The sequence below is a fragment of the Rosa chinensis genome, chromosome 4 (genome assembly GCF_002994745.2).
Source record: "Rosa chinensis cultivar Old Blush chromosome 4, RchiOBHm-V2, whole genome shotgun sequence".
Lineage (NCBI taxonomy): Eukaryota > Viridiplantae > Streptophyta > Magnoliopsida > Rosales > Rosaceae > Rosa > Rosa chinensis.
In genome coordinates this window covers 8,637,618-8,645,550 of record NC_037091.1, presented here as the reverse complement: position 1 = coordinate 8,645,550, position 7,933 = coordinate 8,637,618, and the positions used below count along the sequence as shown (strand labels likewise).

Below are 7,933 nucleotides of genomic sequence, written 5' to 3'. Positions count from 1 at the left end.
AATATTTAAAGACACAAGTATTTTTTTTTTTTAATCAAGCTTTAGAAATTCAATGGATAATGATTAAATACAACCAAAGATAACAATCTATATAACTATATTGTACCAGAAAAAATCTATATTTATATATAGATACTAATTTGTTGATAAATAAATTTTTAAAGACACTAATTTTTTATAAATCTATATTTATACATCATACACTCCAAAGAGTTACATATAGCAATTCAAAGAAAATGAGAAACCGACCGTTGGATGAGTTTATTACAATAAATTATGAGTGTGGTAAAAAATTTAGCCAATTTCACCATATTTTTGAATCCGATCGGATTGGTCAACCGTAGTCACTTATATGTTTTATTGGTTGACCGATGGCGTGGCAACCGCGAAACGTGCTTATTTTTTCACATCACGTTTGTATATATTCCATCGATGGATGTGCGTGGACATAAGATAAAAAAAATTAATTTTAATTACAAACACATTGGACTATACCAATTTTATTCCTAAAGTTATATGACTTATACATTGCATTTAAATTGTTTAAGTTCATTCTAAAGCAACCATGAAGTGGAAAATGAATTCGGAGAAACCAACCGCTTGATGGAGAGATTGTAATGTTTTATGGTGGTTGTAGAAAATCCAGCCAATTTGGTTCACGTTTCAAATTCGATCAACTAGGTCAAACGTAGTTACTCTTATAAACCTATATTTATATATCATACACTCCAAAGAGCAACCCCTATCAATTCAAAGAAAATGGAAAAACCGACCGTTGGATGAGTTTATTACAATAAATTATGAGTGTGGTAAAAAATTTAGCCAATTTCACCATATTTTCGAATCCGATCGGATTGGTCAACCGTAATCACTTATATGTTTTATTGGTTGACCGATGCCGTGACAACCGCGAAACGTGCTTATTTTTTCACATCACATTTGTATATATTCCATCAATGGATGTGCGTGGACATAAGATAAAAAAAATTAATTTTAATTACAAACACATTGGTCTATACCAATTTTATTCCGAAAGTTGTATGACTTATACATTGCATTTAAATTGTTTAGGTTCATTCTAAAGCAACCATGAAGTAGAAAATGAATTCGGAGAAACCAACCGCTCGATGGAGAGATTGTAATGTTTTATGGTGGTTGTAGAAAATTCAGCCAATTTGGTTCTCGTTTCTAATTCGATCAACTAGGTCAAACGTAGTTACTCTTATAAACCTATATTTATATATCATACACTCCAAAGAGCAACCCCTATCAATTCAAAGAAAATGGAAAAACCGACCGTTGGATGAGTTTATTACAATAAATTATGAGTGTGGTAAAAAATTTAGCCAATTTCACCATATTTTCGAATCCGATCGGATTGGTCAACCGATATGTAGAATATATATATATGCACATATTTTATATAGAAGTATAATAGTATAAGAACTTCCACACACACACACACACACACACACACACACACACACACATATATATATATATATATATATATATATCTCTCTCTCTCTCTCTCTCTATATATATATATATATATCTCTCTCTCTCTATATACACACACATATATATTAATATATATATATATGTATATATATATATAAACACACACACACACACACACACACACATATATATATATAAACACACACACACATATATGATATATTGATATATATATATATATATATCTATATATATATATATATATAAACACACACACACACACACACACATATATATATATATATAAATACACACACACACATATATATATTTATATCTCTCTCTATATATATATAAACACACACACACACATATATGATATATTGATATACAGATCCAATCCAGAGCGGAGCTCCGCTTTGAAATTAACGTGTGAAGTTCGAGTTTTGGGTCACTTTTCGTTCGCATATCCACATCTCGACCGTTCAGTTTTTAGGTACTAGTGTATAGATCATCTCTGCAAATTTTCAACCAAATTGATGATCGTTAAGGTATCTAACTCGCTTAAACCAATGGACGGACTGAATCTGTCAACCTGAACCGTACTAACTTTAAGGCAGTTATCAATGCCTTAACGATCATCATTTTCGCTGAAAATTTGCAGAGACGATCTATACACTAGTACCTAAAAACTGAACGGTCGAGATGTGGATATGCGACCGAAAAGTGACCCAAAACTTGAACTTCACACGTTAATTTTCAAAGCGGAGCTCCGCTCTGGATAGGATCTGTATTGATATATATATATTTATATATATATATATATATATATCTATATAAACACACACACAAATATATATCTATATGTGTCTATATATATATATATTTATAAACACACACACACATATAGATATATCTATATATATATAACACACACACACACATACATATATATATATATATATATATATATATATATATAAACACACACACACACACACAGACACACATATATATATATAATATTTTGCGGGCTTTTATGGGCCGGGCCGGGTTTTTGCGGGCCTCCATCGGTCCACTTGATCCGCGGGCTTTTTGATGAGGCCTAGTATGAGTAAACCTAAATAACCACAAAACACCCTTCCGACCCAAGGACAGCAAATCCCACAATGATTAATTCCAACATCAAAATCCTTTTCTTTTTAAGTAACACACATGTCCAATAGTGACAAATCAAATCATTCTAAATGAAAACCGGTAATCCCTGCATAGAAATTTAGTTCAGAAAATCACCAATAGTATACAAACCAAAACCATAGTAATCCCTGCATATAGTTTAGTTCAGGAGATTACCAAAAGTATACAAACCAAAATCAAATTAAAGCAACCAACATCACCTCCACAATTCATTCGAATCAAGTCCCACATGGATGACAAAAGAAAGGACAATGACACTCTCTTTTAAACAAATATACCCGTGGGCACACGATAACTCCAAATTATCCCCCAAGCAATATATTGTACTCAAAGGCACATGATAACTCAAAATTATCCCCCAAGCAGTACATTGTAATCACAGGCACACGATAACCAAAGTTATCCCTCAAGTAGTACATTGGCAGATAGACTAGAGCTCTAACTAAATCGTAAACTGTCACCTCGGCCGAGGTTCAACCTTACGATAATACTTGCCTCGATCACCAATGTGATAAACGATACTCAACCTAACATTTAAAAGTCCTCATGACTCAATGGTACCACAACTCGATTACTCTTTCAACACGACAAATCAACAATCCCATAATATAACATATTTCCACAAAAAATAAACTCACAAAACCACATTCTGAATAATTCACAGTTCATACGCACATCACAATGTCACGCCATCCATATATGTATATTTCACGTAAATAAATAAATAAATATATATATATACATATGTACATATACATATATATATATATGTATATATACGTGGTCATCCACTCAGAAATGCCACTAATACCAACTATAGTTCGCACACACCAAAAAACTGAGAAATTCATTTTAAAATAAAAATTCATTTTCCATACATGTGAACCGTAGTCCTATGAACTCCTATGAACTATATTCGATCAAGTTCATATCATTTAAAAACAAATCTTTATTTGCATAAAACAATTTCACGATTTGATAATAAAATGTACGAAAAGTAATTCGGTTCATAAATGAATCACGTGAGATTTACTCAACTCAAAATCCCACTGCATCTTCTCTTACTGCAGAGATAAGGTATCGACTAGTCTCCGTCAATCACCTAAGGAATGTACATCACAACTTAGTACACGAATCGAAAACAATTAAGTGTCGAACCCCCGTTTGCACTAAAATCCTGAAAGTAAAGCCAATTGAGGCTAAACTTCATCCGAGACCACCCGAGGTCTCCGAAATACTTAAACGAGCAAAATACCAAAGCTACAAGTCCATCAGATGGCCGGATCCTCACGGATCAAAACCCAATCGAACCGAAAACCCTAAAACTTTGAAAATTCATAACTTACTCACACGATTTCCAAAAATTACAAACTATATATCGAAATGCTCGTATCGATGAGTAGATCTACCGGAAAATGCCACCACAGATGGTGGCAGAGCTGTCGTTAACCACTGTGTGGCGGTAAAAGCTACATTCATCTCTTCATCTCAACAAGACAAACAACTTTCCCAACTAGCATGTAATCTAAATCAAAGTGGAAGTGGTCAGAATTTACCTTAAAAAGTTTGAAACCCGAAGAACCCTAGATTCTCAATCTTCAAAATTTGATCACCACGAATTGAATCATTGCAAGTCACCTTGGGAGAAAGCTTCTACGTCCTCTGGGCTCCAAAAACCCCCAAGAATCACCAGAAATGGTGGTCGGAATCGTGAGTTCCAATATGGCCAACAATGGCAGCACCGCCACCAATTCTCGGCGTTGCTGCGCCATGCACGGGCAGACCCAAGCCATGAAACTTCCCAGACTTGTAAATGAGAGTGAGGCGAAGAGAATGGGACAAGCGGCTGGTCGATTGGTGGCCGAAGCTGACAAAAATCGACGCCGGAAGATGGCTCGGCGATTCCGAGTCGAGAATGAGGAGAGAGAGAAAGTTTCCGGATTTGGAAACTTGACATTTTCTGATTTTTCCTACATATCCAAAATGGAAACTTTTTCCAAAGGCCATAACTTCTTCATACAAACTCCGATTTCCACGTTCCACATATACACGAACTCGTATCGACGCGATCTACGACTTTTGTGAAGGAAGTTTATGCAGAATCCTAACATATAAAAAGTCAAACCCTTGAATCAAGGCATTCTGAGCAAATAATTGTTTGAAATACTTTCACATCAACCTCGAACTACGTACTGATACCAAGGATCAACGAATAATTTCCATAAAAATCTTTGGAACATAATTATGAATTTTCAGGGTATTACATCCTAGCATGATAAAGAAAACATAATAAATATTTATATAAATAAACACAAATTAAAGTTTAAGCAAAAGTACAAGATTAGAAAAATAATGGAATTGGATTAATCAACATTAAATTGGACTTTAGAATAAGTAATTCTATGTTTTAGGGCAACAAATATGTATATGAATTATGGTCCAACAGGCTACAACCCAAGTAGCCCCTATAGTGGCTTTGTCCTTGCATCCACCTTGAGTACATCATTAATACAATAAAACATGATTAAAATTAAGACGACATTGTTATTAAACCAAAAAGAAGACCCAGACATATATAGGAAGGACAATTAGGGAGACCATAACATAAATTATTGAGAGATGATTTAAACTTAGATGCATTGGCCATCATGGTTTCAGACCAACATGAATTAAACCGCGAAGCCCTCATGATTTGATGATCTCTACCAGAGCTTTCAAGTCTTGAGCTGAACTCCCATTGGATCCAACAGCCTCTTGGGCAAGTTGTTTACGGATTCCAACTCTGTGTCTCATTTCTTTTCCTTGCTCAAGCGATGGAGCTTGTTCCAGTACCTTGATTGCTCCAAATTTAGTAAAAACACCACCCTCTCTCATACCGATCTTCAATCCAACTTCTACGCTCCTCATATTAAGTGGTTGATCAGCAAAATGAGGCCTCCCAATCACAAGCACACCACAAGTCACACTCTCCAAAACTGATTTCCAACCGCCATATGTAACAAACACCCCTATCGACGGATGATTTAGGATCTGCACTTGGTTCACCCAAGGAACAACTTTTCCAGTAAATGTTCTTTCGATAAATCTTTTGGGAAAGTTCTCAAGGTTTCCCCTAAATGACCAAAGAAATGGGAACCCCCTTCCTCTAAAGCCTCGACTAATGCTGCTGCCTCCATTGGGGCAGTGCCCCTACACTCCCAAAGCTGATGTATGCTACTGATGGAGGCTTGTAGTTGTCCAGCCACAGTAACATACATCCTTCTCTTCCTCGCCATCATCTGATTGTGCTGATGGTACTGGCCAAACTAGATGTAGTGGTCCAACAAGGAGCAACTTTCTGAGTATTTTCTTCAACTCCTCGCCAACTTTCAAGTCCATTGTTTCAAAAGAGTTGATAACATGCAACCGCAGTTGCTTGTGGCAGCTTCTATCCCATTTTATGCGACATATTTGCAAGTGGCGCTATGTTTCCAAATACAACTTCCTTTGGTAAGTCAGATGCTCGGAACTCATTTGAGAATCCTGGAAGGAAGTCCAGGGTCTTGTCTTCTTGCCCTACTAGAGTAATGTTATGCATGGAAGTTACTCTATACAAAATTATCGATGTATTGGACACAAGATAAAAAAAAAAAAAAACAATTCCAGTCTCTAGATGAACAAGCATCGGGCGTGGTCCACTACATGTAGTCACCCAAGGGATGTTCATTTTCTCAGCAATGTCCCCGAAAACTAGCGAAATGCATCTGAAATCAAGCAATCGAACTTGTGTCCTGTTTCAGCCTCCACTTCTTTGAGTGCCCTGACTGCCCTCTCAAAGCTTTGAGGTGCCTTGTCAAGGAACAACCCAATTTGCTCCAGCGGAGGTCCAGAGGGGGGCACGTAACCCTCCGGCCAGTAAGCCATCCCATACATTGTAAGGCTATCTCCAATAGAAGGTTCAAAGTCTATAGTTTAGACCATGGTTGAGCAAAAACCATCTCCAATCATGGATTAGTTCTATTACAAAAAATGTTCCATGGAGGTCTAAAGTCCTTTCTTGGTCTAAATATAGACCACCAAAGTTGGCCCACTTCAAGCTAGAGGTGGCAAACGGGCCTAGTCGTGCTTAGTGCCGTGCTTGGGCCGGCCCATTTATTATTGTGCCGGGCTCGTGCCGGCCCATTTACTTAAATATCAAGCCCGACCCGGCCCATGGCCCGAGCCCATATCGTGCCGGGCTGTGCTCGTGCCGGGTCAATAACGGGCAGTGCTCGTGCCTACTCACTATAAAGCACGATTTTAAAATCTTAATTTGAACAAATAAAAATTAATTTTATTTAACTATTTAGAAAATTAAAATAAATTAAGTTCTACAACGTTTTTCTTAATCTTAGTTTTTTAAGATTAGATTTTTAATAATTTTTTATATTCCACTATAAGAAAGAAAGAAAAAAAAACTCAAAATATATTGTTTTTAGTATATTATTGTGAGATTAATCTTTATTAATATAATGAAGATTTAGTATCTATTATTCTTTCCTTCATTCTATAGTTGTATTATTATGAGATTAGTCTTTATTATTATACATATATTTAATATTTAGAAAAAATACTTATGTCAAAACAAGGATATAATATTTTGTTTCATTATTTTGACAATATAAAAGAAAGCATTGGTGGAATTGTCATGAGATTTTAAATAAAAAGGTCTCATATTCAAATCTCATCATTGTAGTTTTTTAATATTTTTAAAAACAAAATGAAATTTTGTGTTTGTAACGGGCAGGCCCACAATATGTAGTGCACGGGCCGTGCCAGGCCCATTACAGGCTCGGGCCGGGCCGGGCCAATGGGCCAATATTCTTAGGCCCAGCCCGACCCGTTATTCTAACGTGCTCAGGTCGTGTCTGGCCACTAACGGGCTTGGGCCTTGCCGGACCGCTTTTAAGCATGCCGGGCCCGTGCCGTGCTCGTGCTTAGTGGCCCGTTTGCCACCTCTACTTCAAGCTTCAAGTTGCATGATTGCATAATTAATCCAAAAAATTTTTTTGAATAAATTTGATTTTATGCAATCTTTAATTTTATGAAATAAATTTGACCTAATAGTTTATAATAATAATAATAATAATTATTTATTAGTGGTATGATACATCAACTAAATATAATTATGAAGTATAATACAAAATGAGCAGTTACAATAATACTTTACTGCATTTATTCATTACAATAATACTTTACTGCATTTATGCATTTAATAAGATTCGATAAAGATAAAAAGTGATTTGTGCAGATAAAA

At 35.7% G+C, this 7,933-nt stretch overlaps 1 pseudogene; it reads right to left on the bottom strand.

Moving 5' to 3' along the window:
* Nucleotides 1–5,343: 5,343 nt before the first annotated feature.
* Nucleotides 5,344–7,589, bottom strand: LOC112198741 (annotated as a pseudogene).
* Between the last annotated feature and the right edge of the window lie 344 nt (nucleotides 7,590–7,933).